This window comes from Panthera tigris, chromosome B3 (genome assembly GCF_018350195.1).
Source record: "Panthera tigris isolate Pti1 chromosome B3, P.tigris_Pti1_mat1.1, whole genome shotgun sequence".
NCBI classification, from domain to species: Eukaryota; Metazoa; Chordata; class Mammalia; order Carnivora; family Felidae; genus Panthera; species Panthera tigris.
Window position 1 is genome coordinate 93,810,600 of NC_056665.1, and position 16,571 is coordinate 93,827,170.

The following is a 16,571-nucleotide window of genomic DNA, read 5'->3' on the forward strand; positions in this document are numbered from 1 at the left end:
GAGGAACCTCCATACTGTTTTCTGTAATGGATGTACCATTTGTATTCACACCAGGTTCCAATTTCTCTACATCTTTGCTAACATTTGATTTGATTTGTTTTGTTTTGTTTTGTTTATAGCTATCCCTACAGGTGTGAGGTGATTTTGGTTTTGATTTGCATTCCCATGAGTGACCTAATCATAATTTAGCTGTTGGCCGTTTGTATGTCTTCTTTGGAGAATTAATTTCTATGCAAGTCTTTAGCCTATTTTTTGATTGGCTTATTAGTGTTTTGCTATTGCATTGTGGAAGTTTTTATACATATTTCTGGATATTAACTCTTATTGCATATACAGTTTGCAAATATTTTCTTCTATTTGTTGCCTTTTCACTCTGTTGATTATTTTCTTTGTTGTGAGGAAGCTTTTAAGTTTGACATAGTACACTTGTCTATTTTTGCTTATGTTGCCTGTGTTTTTAGTGTCATACCAATAAAAGCATTCCCAAGACTAACATCACAAAGCTTTTCTCCTATATTTTGTTGTAGGAATTTTAGTTTCAAGTCCTAATGCCTTACAGGCATTCAGGTCTCAAATTTCCATTTTGAGTTCATTTTTGCATATGGTATAAAATAAAGTTCCAATTTCATTCTTTTACTTGTGGATATTCAATTTAATCTTTCCAGTACCATTTGTGGAAAAGACTGTTCTTTCCCCAGTATGTTTTCTCAGCATCCTGTTGAAGATCAGTTGATGGTACATGCATGGATTTATTTCCAGGCTCTCTCTAATTCTATTCCGTTGTTAAAATTTCCATTCCACCTAAAGAAATCTACAGATTGAATGCAATTCTTTTCAAAATTTCAATGACAGTTTCTTATAGTAATAGGAAAAAAAAAAAAAAGAAATTCTAAAATTCATATGGAATCACAAAAGACTGTGAGTAGCCAAAACAATCTTGAGAAAGAACAAAGCTGTAGGCAATCATGTTTCCTGATTTCAGAATATACTGCACAACTACAGTGTTCAAAACCTATGGTATAAGCAAATATTTTAAGAGTGGCACAATTTTCAGTATTGTATTTTTACCAGGATTTTAACCTGTTCTTTTTGGTGGATTATTTACAAATTTAATTTAAATAAAATATATTGAAGGAGACATTCCTTTCCATAAATCTTCATAACATCATATATTTCCTTAGAATAAGTTAGAATTAATTTCTAGTAATACAATTTGGGCTGTAAATATTTTGAAGATTTTTAATAACATTTCAAAAGGCAGAAAGTAACTTGTCTTCCCACCAATAGGAGATTTTTATACATGCTCACAAAATGCTACATCTTATTTTTATCTCTTTAGTTATATATAATTGCTTTACTTCTCAGATGATTTACTAATAAATAGAGTTTGAATATTTTAGTCATGTTAATGCTTTATATTTTCCTTTTGTGAATTTTTTTCTTTTTTTCTTATTATTTTAATGATAAATAATATAAAATTATTAAGAAATTTATTATTTCTTGTTAAATTGATTTAAAATATATATACTTATATATTAAAACTAATAAATATTTTTTCAGTCATAGTCACAGGAAATACTTCCTTCAGGTTGTTGCTTTTCTTTAGTCAAATCTATCAAATTTTTCATTCATGTGTGTCTTACTTTGCTTTTAATCCTTAGAATATGAATAATAAATATTTATACTTTTATAGCTTTTTATATTTTATTTCATTTATTTTTTTATTATCTTATTTTTTGAGAGAGAGAGTGTGAGCAGAGGAGGAGCAGAGATGGGGGAGAGAGAGAGAGAGAGAGAGAGAGAGAGAGAGAGAGAGAATCTTAAGCAGGTTCCACGCTCAGTGCAGAGCCCAATGTGGGTCTTGATATCAAAACTGTGAGATCGTGACCTGACTGAAATCAAGAGCTAGACACTCAAATGACTGAGCTACCCAGGTGCCCTATTTTTGTGTGTGTATTTTATTTGTTTTAAAGAGTTGACTTATAGTTTGTCTAAAATTTAATTTGTTGTTTCTTGTCATCTTTGCATACTGAATTTTTCTCATGTTCAGGTCTTAGCTCACCAAATAGACTTCACTTGACCTATTCTGTTTCTCAAGGTTCTTTCTACCCCATAACCTTGTGTATTTCCTTCTAAATACTTTTTAAATCAAAAATTTTTCTTAATTGTTTGTCTCTTGACTTAAACATTGTCTGTCTCCCATCATTAGAATGTAAGTTCAATGAAGGTATGGACATTTTATGTTTTACTTTTATCTGTGTACTTTCAGCTTGGTAATTAACCTGTACATAGTAGAAACTCAAATATATCTATTCAGTGACAAATGTATTATACCAATTATTATTGCTTCAAATTTTTTCATTATGTGGGGGTTTAAGATCCTTTTTATTTTTGAATGTTCTTCACTTTTCTGATGAGGTTATAACTCAACTACTTTATAGTCAACTAGTTTGTCAATTTTTCAAATAAGTGTATTTAAACTGCCAAATCATCTTAAAAACAAAACAAAAACACATGTCTAAGGTAAGACTTAGACATACGTGAAGAAGAAGAAGAAAAGTACTTCCATTGATGCTTATCAAGAGATGGACACTTTTTTTTTTTAATTTTTAATTTTTAAAAAAAAATTTTTTTTTTAACGTTTTATTTATTTTTGAGACAGAGACAGAGCACGAACGGGGGAGGGGCAGAGAGAGAGGGAGACACAGAATCGGAAGCAGGCTCCAGGCTCTGAACCATCAGCCCAGAGCCCGACGCGGGGCTCGAACTCATGGACCGCGAGATCGTGACCTGAGCTGAAGTCGGACGCTTAACCGACTGAGCCACCCAGGCGCCCCGGACACTTTTTTTTTTAAAGACATTGTTCTAAAGCAACCACAGTTAATTATCAGCTGTGAATTCAGTCTTTTTTAATTATTTCTTGTCCTGTTAAGATCTTGGTTTAGCACTGTCCTTTCGTAACACCATCTGCCTTTGGACTACAAAGAGTTCTGGGAATTCTGATTCATTTTGTGTTGCTGTCTCACTATGGCCCACTTAAGGTAGTGATGTCAGTTTACACTGGAATCCTAAGTATGCAAGATTCTATTCAATGTACAATAGTTAAGAATATACAATCAGGACTTTCTGTCAAGGCTCTGCAATCGTCCTTCTTTGTTGAAGACCCAGTTTCTTGCCAAATTCAATTGCAGACCTTTGAGATAAGCATGCAAAGAATTACTAAGATTGAATGGCTCAAATTAATTTATTATAATAACTATCAATGTTAGAATCAGGAAGAGTCAATATTCTCTACTGGGATTTAATGCTTCCTGTTTCATAAAAATTTGATCAATGTTTCCCCTGTGAAGAAAAATATATTATGAAGAGTAGGGGTCATTGAAGACTCTCCAGGGCCTTCTAATACTTCCAGTAAACTGTACATATTTATACTAATAAATATTTACTTGTATAAAATGTTAATAATGAAATAAAACTTGGAGATATTTATGACACATATGACATTGCTAGATCAATAAAAACTCATATAAATCAACATGAAAAAGAATATAGGTAGGTAAACAAAAGACCTGAAAAGTATGTCTACAAAGACATGCATATATGTCTACAAAGAAATTAATACAAATAGCATTGCTGAACTTCACTAGTAGTTTAAAATGCAGACTATAGTGCATATTAATTTTTATATAATATTGGAAAAGAATAGATTGATTTTTGAAAACAAATGCAGTTTATAGAACACAAATCCTATTACTCTAGGTGGGAATGTAAATGGTTTCAATTATTTTGAGGATAAGTTTGCAATATGCATTAAAATGTCAAGTGGACATAACATTTATCACAGCAATTTCATTTCAAAGAATTTATCCTACAAATATTTGCATAATCACACACACATATACACACATGGATGCTAATTACACATTGTTTATAATTAAGAAAAGTCAGCAATCAAAATAATCATTGCTATGGACTGGATAAATAAAAAATGATTCATTCATACAGTGGAATATTAAGCAGATATTAAAGGGATTGAGAAAATCTTTGATTTAAGAAGATTTAAAAAATTCTCCCATTACTCAAAACAGTATGGAGTTTACAATTTATTTTTGGAGAGAAGCAAATATATGCTCTCTTTCATGAAAGAAAAAAAAGATGACTCAAAGGGCAGAACCAGGAGCTCAGGAGGTGGAGCTGGGAACCACTACAAATTTTTTTATCAGGAAAAACAAACAAACAAACAAACATCTCTGTATGATGAGAACTCTTAGGATTTACACTCTTAACAACTTTTCTATATATTGTTCATCATCCTTGGAATTTATCTTACACCAGAAGTTTGTACCCATTATGTCCTTTTCACATTAATTTACCGTTTTTGAACTGGAATATCTATAACTGTTACTCCTTGTTCCCTCACTGTGTGTTAGGAGTGTAAGAAAACTTGTTTCTAGTTTCATATGTCAACAATGGAGGAGAATTGTTTCTCAGGAACAACCCTTAATGGATTAAATGAAGAAGCCAATCTGTACCTGGACCTGATTTAGATTTTGGACTTTGAATAGATGAGATGACGAGATTATGCACTTTGACCTGATGCTGCAATGAGATGATACTTTTGGGAACCTAGGAAACTTGCTTGAGAGGGTTAAATGTATTTTGCATTTGAGAAGGACATGAGGTTAGGGGACAGACTATTAAGGATTGATAAAACGTGTTTTTGTCATGATGGTTGGATTTTGTAAACTTACTTTTAAGCCAGAGAAAGGAGCTTCCATCACCTGTAATTTCATTTGGAAATACCAGGACTACATATAATTTTAGTGACTGAATATGTTACTTTGATTTAAAAAAGACTTAAATTCTTCAGTCATTTAAAAATAATATGCACTTTACAATTTATTTTTCGACAGATTGGGCTATCCCTAATAACAATTACTTATTAGAAATGCTTTTCTCACTCTTGGTGAAAATTTCACTGTCAGAGAAAAGAAGGGGAAAAATGTGGGGTATGTCAATCTTGAAAAAATATTTTTCAATCTTCCCTGAGGAAGTTTAAAGAATAGAAAAGCAGGGATTGCAAAGTAGGAGATGTTTTTCATACTTGTCTAAATTTTGTTCACTTTATGAATCCATTCTTGCTGCAGTGAGCATGCTGTGTGTACTACATGGCTTTTAAAAAGTCCTTTTACTTGTTCACACTATAGAGAACATAGTCTAAAATGGCATTGCTTATTTCAGGGTACATAGTTATTAATAAATGTGTCATGATGCCCATGTTATTCAAGAAATCTCTGTGAAACCTGGCCTCATGCTGTCTACACTGCAAATGGTTTAGTAATTCAGGCTGTGGAGTAGCTGATAAAAAATGGAATCTATAGTCACATTAAATAGCATGTTAGGGTATATTATTAAAGCTAACTTATATATTCTTCTTCTCAGAGTGTTGACAATGTTTATTTAAGCATAGGTGCCTAATATATGTGCTGACATGCAGCAGATATGAATAAAAAAGTAAATCGTGGCTGATAAAAAAGAGTCAACAAAATGATTTCAAATTTGCAGACTAATTGGCTAAGCAAACAAAATATTCTGACGTGGGAACTGTTACTGAAAATTTTAATGGTCTAATTGGAGGATAAGAAAATAATTCTTCATGTAACACCAGAAATATTTGGTGAATTATTTCTAAGGGTAAAGAGAATCAGTATGAAAAATTATTTCCATAATATCTTTACAACTAAAAATATCTCGAACTGAATGCCTAACCTGTCTGGTAGTTCATCTTCAATGTACAATCCCTGGATAGATGTAATTACCTGATGTTCAAGTGAACATCCAGATGACCTAACTTGTCAGTAAAATATGTGTATCCAACTAGAGTACAGGCCACTAATTATTTTCTGTTTCTAGAAAGGTAAGTTCAGGAATAATAAAAATGTCGTTACAAAAAATAAAACAGAAAGAACTCTAGGTTGCAATCTTCAGCCACCACTTCAATCCCCCTCATGTGCATACATTGAAGGAGATTTCATATAAACTTTAATGAATAGGAAACAATATGACAGATTAGTTACTTTGTTGTTAAAATATCAAAGTTGGAAGAACAATGACTGGAGAGGAAGCCATGGCAATAATAACAGGTGAACTCATGTAGCCTGTTTTTGATGTGTTATTGAAGATAAAAAGTATTAAAATAATAGATTTTAGGGGCACCTGGGTGGCTCAGTCAGTTGAGTCTCTGACTCTTGATTTTGGCTCAGGTGATGACCCCAGGGTCATGGGATTGAACCCCATGTTGGGCTTTGCACTGAGTGTGGAGTCTGCTAAGATTCTCTCTCTCTGCCCCTCTTCCAAGCTCATGCTCTCTCTCTCAAATTAAATTAAATTGAATTAATTAAAAAATAATAGATTTAACTCAAGATTCAATGTTTCCCCAAAGTATAGCATTTTTGTAATTGGTAATTAAACTGTTTCAAAAGAAAAACAAAACACTTCACTCTGCCTTTCATACATTCATTCTCTCTCTCTCTCTCTCTCTCTCTCTCTCTCTCACACACACACACACACACACACACACACACACACACACACACACACACACAAATCCATATCAGCTAAATCAGCATAAGAAAGATAGAAAATGAGTGGCAGTTAAAAATAAAAGCCTGTGTGACTCCAGGAATACTTAAAATCAATCGCCTATTCACAAAAACAGACACATAGACCAATGGAATAGAATAGAGATCCCAGAATTGGACCCACAAAGGTATGGCCAACTAATCTTTGACAAAGCAGGAAAGAATATCCAATGGAAAAAAGACGGTCTCTTTAACAAATGGTGCTGGGAGAACTGGACAGCAACATGCAGAATGAAACTAGACCACTTTCTTACACCATTCACAAAAACAAACTCAAAATGGATAAAGGACCTGAATGTGAGACAGGAAACCATCAAAACCCTGGAGGAGAAACCAGGAAAAGACCTCTCTGACGTCAGCTGTAGCAATTTCTTACTTGACACATCCCCAAAGGCAAGGGAATTAAAAGCAAAAATGAACTATTGGGACCTCATGAAGATAAAAGGCTTCTGCACTGCAAAGGAAACAATCAACAAAACTAAAAGGCAACCAACGGAATGGGAAAAGATATTTGCAAATGACATATCAGACAAAGGGCTAGTATCCAAAATCTATAAAGAGCTCACCAAACTCCACACCCAAAAAACAAATAATCCAGTGAAGAAATGGGCAGAAAACATGAATAGACACTTCTCTTAACTTTCAAATATACAATGCAGTATTATTAAGAGATTTCTTAGATTGTCAGATTGTCAATACATTGACAAGGAAAAGAAAATGTAGCAAAATAGTTTTCCGTGAATCTGGAACTGATAGCCTCAGTCAGAATAGCATTTTATAGCGTTTGAGAATCATTGCTCTTATTATAAACTTTTATTTTATTACAAAGTCAACTGTTCCACCAATAAGTGGAATTCAGAGATAATCCCTCAAACATCTTTTCTAGCCAATCGCAACAACAAATCTCCACATTTCCTGAGATGTGCACTCTTTGTTTAATGCAGTTACTATGCCTTGTCCTGTGATTGTATGAAAAACAAAAGGTGAACAGACAGGAGAAAGATTGGTGTTGGGAAGAGGGGATAGAAGATAATCCTCAAAGAGGTAGTTAAAACTGACTGCAGACCAAGTCTGTGTCTTGCTTATTTGTAATCATGATTCTTAAGTGTGGCAAATACCTTGAAATTATCATGTTTTGTCATTTTTTATATACCAAATATATGTTCCTTCCTGTTCAATTCATATTCCTGTATTTATGAGCTTATCTTTTTATTACTCTCCACAAATTCTAGTGTTACCGCCTTCCTAGTTCCCTTTTCTTTAAGATCTAACCATAGGGGTTTTTTTTCATATTTATTTATTTACTTATTTTGAGAGAGAGACAGCATGAATGGTGGTGTTGCAAAGAAAGAGGGAGAGAGAGAATCCCAAGCAGGTTCTGCACTGCCAATGCAGAGCCCCATGTGGGACTGGAACTCATGAACCATGAGATCATGACCCAAGCTGAAATCAAGAGTTGGATGTTTAACCAACTGAACCACCCAGGTACCCTTGTAGGTATTCGTTAAGATCCACTGATAGGCCTTGATATTTTATGCAGCTAAATATGTAAGTGATAAAATTGATATCTTAAGATTTGAGAAAAAGAGGAACAGAAGGAAAAAAGCTTAGGTAGATGGCAATTGCAATGGTACACATACACATAGGAGCTGATTTGAGAGAAGTACCGAGGAAGACAAAGTCTACAGTCTGGAGAGACATTTTGGGGCAATACCACCATCAGTGGGATGCAGTAGAAAGATATGTGAAATGAAATTAAGATTCCAAATGTAAGTATAAGGAGACAAGAATTAAGAGAAGCTGTTTTGTGAAGGCAGAGATATTAAATTAGTTATGGATAAGTTCAATTTGAAGTGAAGTCATGATGGCCAAGTGGAAATGAAAAGAAGGCAGGTAGAAATATTTAACTGCAACTCCAAATAGAGGAAAGGCCTAGAGAAAAATTTAGTTAAACTCTTGGAAAAAGATGAATAGAGGATAAAGACAATGATTAGAGGGAATATATACAGTTAGGATTTTGAGAGTTTATTGATTCATTCATCAAAATTTTACTAGAGACTTAGTATTATAGGCACTGTACTAGACAGTAGAAATACAAAGTAAAAAATAGAATGACTATTTTATGATTCATGGTCTACTTGAAAAGAGAGTGGTGCACATAAATTCAGCTTAATGGGGTATATTAATCTGTTAGGGCTTCCATAACAATATTGCATACTAGGTGAGTTAAACAACAGAAATTTATTTTCTCACAGTTTTGGAGACCATCTTCTCCCTGTGTCTTCACATTGCTTTTCCTCTGTGTATGTGCATCGCTGGTGTCTCTTCTTATAAGGACACCAATCTTAGTGGATTAGGGCTCAACCCTGATGACCTCATTTAATCTTAATTATCTCTTTAAAGTCCCTTTTGTCAAATACAGTAACAATCTAAGGTACTGGGGCATAATATTATTCAGGTTACAAGGAGGCATGCCTTTTTCTAGGGCTCTTGGTCTGCATTGCCAAGTAAATGCCAGCTTTTTATCATCTACATGCAGATGACATCCTGATAAGCATCTTTGGGAATGATCTTTCACCCCTTCTCCAGTTTTCCATGTTTCACTGTCATTTAGAAATCACCACCTTAAAAAGGGATCTCAAATCTTGTCTATCTACAATATTACACTGTTGTAAGTATACTTATAACCAAACCCTTCAACTTCAAAATGGTAACATATTAATAAAATTGCATTTTTCTTACTCTTAGCTAAAAATTTAAAGATGAAATAGTAAGTGCACATTTTACTTGGAGTATATTATTACATGTAGCATATATACATCATACTAATTAGTTGGTCACGAAATATTTGTTGAACACTTATTGTGAACCTTCAAATAAAATAAGTTTTAGAATTAAAAAGATGAACAAAATAGGTGAGTCCCTGTCCTCCTCTGGCTATTGTTTTTGGTATTATTATTTGTATTTTTTACAGGAGAAATTGGCAGCCATTTCTTGAGCAAAATTAAGTAGTTTTCACTTTGAAAGCCACAGGAGAAGCCATACATTTTATGGCCCTTACAAAGGCCCTTCTAAGAAAAACAAGGTATTCTCCTCCCTTTTTATGAAAGAACATATGTAGGACTGACCACTGTAGACATGATAAGCATCCTCATTTATATTTGGCTTGGGATAGAAAGAAGGCGTCTTATCACAGGAAGGGATCTGGAGCTGGGAAGAAAGATACATTTCTATGATGTCATGGATTTGTGCTGACCTTGCTTCGTAACTCAAGTTAGTAAAGATAATATATCCAGTTATATCACTATACCTCTTAAAAGTGGTTGCCAGACATGGTCTCAAGAATGAGGGTGTAGTGGAATATTACCTGTCAAGATGCTATACTTTTGATAATGACTTTAAGGCAGCATGATATTCAAATCAACTTTTTATTTTTAGCTTTTCCTCATTGTGATTTTATGTTGCACATAGGTATAGTCAAATATTGTGCCATTGCTTCCAGTTGCTGCTGGTGGTTTAGAAACACAGCTGCTAAAATTGCTCCCATGTGTATTTTTTGAAAAATTTTTTCAGTGCAGTCATTTATATTATATAATTACAAGAATTTTAATTAATCCATCACTATGTATAATATCATATAGGCATATATACTCATTGGTTTAATTTTATTACAATACAACAATTATTTTAGGGAGTGTTAATGTAATTTTTCTTTCTCATCATGACAGATATTATATTTCTTTGTGGAAAAAATTTAAAATTGAAATTAACTGGAAAGGACACTCAGAGTAATAACCTATTTCCCCCCACAATTCCCTTCTTTTCAGCACTATAAGGATAAAATATGACTAAATTTATATCATTTCTAATAGTGATACAGAAAGCAAAAGGGTATGTATGTATACATATAACTTACTGTTTCAAACTAAATCTCATGTTTTAAAATATTTAGTTATTTATTATAGTGAAAAATTTTATTATTATATTGCCCTGTGGACTTATTTTAGATTTAGAAGAACAAACAAATTAAATTTACACTCAGATGTTGAGACACAAAGTTTAATAAGAAAAAGCCTTTTCTTCTGTGGGGGCTATAGGTTATTTTAATATCAGCTTTTAAAATAAATTTGCAATTCCAGATGTATCTATAAACCCATTAACATTCCCTAACCAAGTCTATTATCATCTCCTGCCTGGACTACTGCAGTAAACTTCTAATGGGTTTTCTAGTGCCTACTTTGACTTCATCTATGTTGAAGCCAGGATGATATGTACAAAATGCAAATCTGGTCATGTCCCTTCCTTTCTTGCTTAAAATCTGTCTGTTGCTTTAGTTGAAATCCCATAACAGCATTCCAAATTTCTCCATAAGAAGATCTCTGTCACCGGTATCATTTCTTGTAATCCTCTTCCCTTCTCCACTACCTCTAGTTAATTCCTGTATTTCTTCCATTTATCTTATGAAGAAGCTATGCCTTATCACCATCACTTCCTCATCTGAGTATATTCTTCTCTATCTTTTTTTTACCTGGTCAACTCTTCATACTTAAGATCTTTTTTTCTCAAGAATATCTTAGGGCACCTGGGTGGCTCAGTTTGTTAAACATCTGAGTTTGGCTCAGGTCATGATTTTGCAGTTCATGAGTTTAAGTCCAGCGTCAGGCTCTTTGATGAAAGCTTGGAGCCTGGAGCCTGCTTCAGATTCTGTCTTTGTCTGTCTGTCTGTCTCTCTTTCTCTCTCTCTGCCCTTCCCCCAAGTGTGTGTGTGCTCTCTCTTTCTCTCTCTGTCTCTCTGAAAAATAAATAGAAAATAAAAACTTCTTAATTCCCTCAGAAAGTAGATTAGTACTCTTGTTTTATGTACCAGTAGTTATCTTTCGTAATATTTATCAACATAACTTGTTTAGTGTATTTCAGATTTATTTCTTGTGACAGAATGAGGTTGAATATACTACACTTCATCTGTCCATTTATTGACATATTTGTGTAAGGGAAACTTTTGATTTTTTTAAACAACTTCACACTTTCAACATTTGAAGAATCTCCCTCTGCAGAAAATGGCTCAAACTTGTAGTCTCAGCTCTTAGCTTCAAGATTCATTTTTTTCCTTGAGGATTACTAATTAATTCCACTCCTGGAACCACATATTAAGTAATCTGCCAAAATGCATAATAAAGTGAAATCCAGGTCCTCCAGTGTTGTCAGCAGAAAGATAATCTCTAATTTTAAGAGGATTATGGGAAGAAGAGTGGTTGGACTTTATAGCCCATTCATGCAGTGAGAGATGAATTGACATCTTTTGCTTCAGAATTTCTCTCTAATTACCTCAGGCTTTGGAAGCTGGGAGAGCTTAAATCTTTTCATTCACATACATTTGTTTTCCATAGCATCCACTTATGAGAATATGCTACGTTTTCATAAAAATAATTCATTCCTATCCTGATGCAATGATTCAAAGTATTAGTGTGTTATGTGTACAGTAGAATAACTTTGGACTGAGAACTTTATGTAAAAACACATATATAAAGTAGCCTGAAAGAAAAGAAAATTTTTTTCAAAAAAGTTTTACTGATTGAAACCTTCTGTGTGTGTGTGTGTGTGTGTGTGTGTGTGTGTGTGTGTGTGTGTGTGTTTTATGACTGGAGCCCTAATACATTCACCTTATCTCTTTCCTTACTGCTGTCCTTAAACCGCATCTACAGAGCTCCTGCATTTATAGACATATCTAAGAGAAATTTGGCTGCCATGTAGCCTAGGGATGGTTAAATTCAGGCATAGATGTCGCCACTGACCCATCCCATGATTAAGGTAGTTGTTTCTAATAATGCTTCACATTCTTACCTTCTGAGCTTTAAAGTACCATAACCTCTGGTTAATTTTCAACATGTACTTCATGTACCCACTTCCATAAATTCAGAATTGTTTGATGAAGAAAAACCTATTTGTTACCTCTGATTAGTACAAGCTCCTTCTTGTACATTGATTGGGTGGACCAGTGGCATACTGCTATCAATTTACTTGCCCCAAACCACGCTAAAAGGTAATGGAATTAGAGACGGGAATCTCTCTGTTGTCCTCAGTTTTCCTACAGTGAATTCTCTACTCTCTTACTTCTTTAGGAAAAAATTTCTCAAATGTTATTGTTTTAGGGGGATAGTAGAATTCACCTTGAAAAATATTATCTTGTAAATATCTTTTAAGGTATGTGTGTGTGCTTGTGTGTGTACAAGATATACACAGCTCCAACATTTATGTATAAACTCATGGAAGATAATTCAAAACAATAAGATTGGGCTAGATTGTTTTTTCTTTGTCATGTAGAAAATATATATCCATTTTAATACATACTGGATAGTGATTTTTTTTAAGGAATAGAAGTGCTTCTAAAGTTCAGTGTCTTTATTAAATGATGATTAAGAAAATACATTAACAAACTATAATATAATCCCTTTTGTCCTCATCTGTTAACTTTTCCTGAGTGAGTGATCCTGTGATATAAATATGTTGCTCCATTATCAATTTGCTGAATTTTATTAGAATTGAAATAATTAGGAGAAGCAGGTGACATAAGGGTCAGAAAAAGGAAAGATGATGGAATTTCAAGGGAACAGTTTGTTCTTGGGAAGGTCTAAACTTGAAAGCATTGAAAGCTTTCATTTTACAAAGTGATTCTAAGCCAAAACAATACATTTTCTATTTCATTTCCTAAAGGCTTTGACAGAAATTTAAAGACTTAACAGCTCTCACTGAACTTTACCTTGGTCTTTAAATGTAATGTCCTAAACTGAATAATCTTGGGAACATAAATATGTTGACAGCTTAATGCTCTGACATTTTATTCTCATTGTCTGATTTTATTTTCTTCTTTTCCACTGATGCTTGAGCATAATTACAAGCACTGCCTTAGAAAGGCGTTATTCAGAACCCACAAAAGGCTATTTTGCATTAGGGAATTAAAAAGTCATTCACTTTGGAACACAGGGAAACAACTTTGATTTTAAAATGATTTTCCCAAAGCCCCCATCACATTTAAGAAAAGGATTTCAGTGGGGAATGTTTGGCAAATTCTCACATAAAATGCCTACAGAATCAGCAGGTTGCACCTATTTGCTAGTGCATTCAGTAATATAAAACTTGAGTACAGACTTTACTTAAAAACTCATACAAGGGGAGAAAAGGGTATATTCTGACAATTCACAAAGGACCAGCACATCAATGATTTGATGAATAACTTGACTATCAGCTCTTGAAATAATTATGTTTTGTAAATGAATTACATAAAAACTCATCAGTAATTTTGTGATGTAGCCATGCACACAGAAAATCTAATACAGTGAGCTTTGGCATAAAAACATTTTCTGAAGTGTTATTCAAAAAGACCTTATCCTATTTGGAAAATTATAATAAATATAGTACACAATCAGTAGACCCTCTATATAGAGCTTTTCTTAGCAACCATGCATTTTATGTCTCTAGTTCCTGGATTTCTTTGCAGTCAAAAATTGTAATATTTTTATGAATTCACAATTGCAATAGTCTCTTTGTAAGAAGTTTTGTAAAAATAATCTTTATTATAAAAGTGCCACATAATTAAATTATCTTAGTGCAGTGATATAGGGAAAATTCCAAAATTTCCAGGAAAATTACTTGAGGGAAAGTACCCACTATGCTTAAGACCTTTATTTTTTTCTTATCCATGAGTAGGGCATCAGGGAATAATTTCCATCTCTTTCATGTAGCAGAATTGAATCCACCTTGAAGACAGTGCAGAGTCAGGACAGAAAAAGGAATTGCTCCGTGAACTACTCCTATTTTAACCTCTCATTAGGGCTAGTTTCTAACAATAATTGAGGATAGCATTACCCTTTTACTTTTTCAAGATGAAAGAATTAATGAATTAATAGCTATTAAGAGGTGACTTGACATTTAAAGAAGACAATTTTAACTCTTTTAATAAACTTACTTCATTTGCAACCTCAGAAAAGTTATATTATTTTCTCAGAAATTACTTTCATAATCTTGAAATTATTTGTTGAAAGGACTATAACTAATTTACTTCTTTCAAAAAGTTTTTTGAAGTTTATTTTTGAGAGACGGGGGGGGGGGAGGCTTGGGGGGGGTGTCACAGAATCTTAATCAGGCTCCAGGCTCTGAGCTGTCAGCATAGAGCCTGACACAGGGCTCAAACTCCCGAACTGTGAGATAATGACCTGAGCTGAAGTCAGCCGCCCAACCGATTGAGCCACCCAGTCACCCCTAACTACTTTACTTCTAAGAGAAAACATGCCATTATAATAAGAAATATATAAAACATAGGTTAGTGCAGTATTTTTGCTATTAGAAATGATAAATTTGATTCCAGTTTGAATTCTAGTTACACCACTTTTTAATTGTAAAGCTCTGTGTATTTTACTTATTCCTTCTAAATCTATATTTTACCTTTATAATTTGGATTAATATTATATGTAATAAGTTGTTTATATGGATATTTTAGGGTAATAATCATTGTCTCTTTAGTGAACACATCCAGTAAATGGTAATTCCAGGTGCCATTGCTATTATCAATTATCATGAAATCATGTTGAGTTACTAGATCCTTCCTCTGTGATGGAATTTGAACTTACCTAGTTTTGTATTGCTATATATATATGTACAATATTAAATACATACTATTTATATATCATTATGTATGTAGTGGTCCATGTCCTATGAATATGTAAATAAGATTTAAAAAGATCTTTATGAGAAGTGGATAGGTAGTGAATACAAAAGTGATGGTAAAGATAAACTCATGATACTCATGGCACTAAACTGCTTACCACTTCATTGGTTTTTAATTACCTACAAAAAAATTCTAACATCTTTCAGGGCCCACATAGCTTTTGTCAACATGATCCGGTGCCATCTTTGTATTCATTTTTTAATATAAACTATTTGTACATAAATATTTTCCAAAATGAAAATAGGTTTACCAAAATTCATGTTTTTTGTTCAATCATTTATTTATTCAATTATTCATTTCTTCATTTAATAATTGAACAATTTTTTGATGTCCCATTGTGTATTAGATGCTGTAGTAGGTATTGAGAAAACATCAATAAGTAAGGCAGAATTTCTACTAACACTGATCATGTAGTCTCACAGAATTTGGCATTCAGAGAGATAAGTGGTAACACAAAATGATAAATGTCATAGCAAAGTCATGAACAAATTTATATAGATGACTGAAGGAGAATAATTGCATTTACAAAAGTAGTTTATAATGTTCAAAACTGATAGTTGAGCTGTGTATTCAAGGGTGAGTAGGAGATTTTCGGGTAGGAAAATAAGGAAACAGGGCAGAGAATAGTATATGCAAAAGTAGAATCTAGAAAGAATGATTCTGTAATATTGATTTATAATAAGAAAAAAGTGATTATTATCCAGATGTCCAACAGTAGGAGAGTTTTAAAATAAATTCTGGTATATCTATATAATTCAATATTTAATAATTGCTCCAGTTATATGAAAATGGGAAATTGAAAATAGTATAATGTTATGTTGAACAAGTAGGAAGTCAAACTGATTATATACTGGTACCCAAATTGAGGACAATCTTATAAATTTATAAAGTGAGGAAAACGAGAAGGAAACACATTGTAATTTAATATTTATCTAGGTGGTGGAATTGTAGATTTTGAAGACAAATTCAAATGGCCAAAAGGTATATGAAAAGATACATAGCATCATTAATTGTCAAGAATATGCAAATCAAAATCACAATGAAATATTATTTATAACCTGTTAAAATGGCTACCATCAAGAGGTCAAGTGATTATAAGTGTTGACAAAAGTAGACAAAAAGGGACCTTTGTACACTTTTGGTGAGAATGTTAATTGGCTTAGAAACTGGAAAACAGTATGGAGTTTCCTCAAAAAATAAAAATAAAA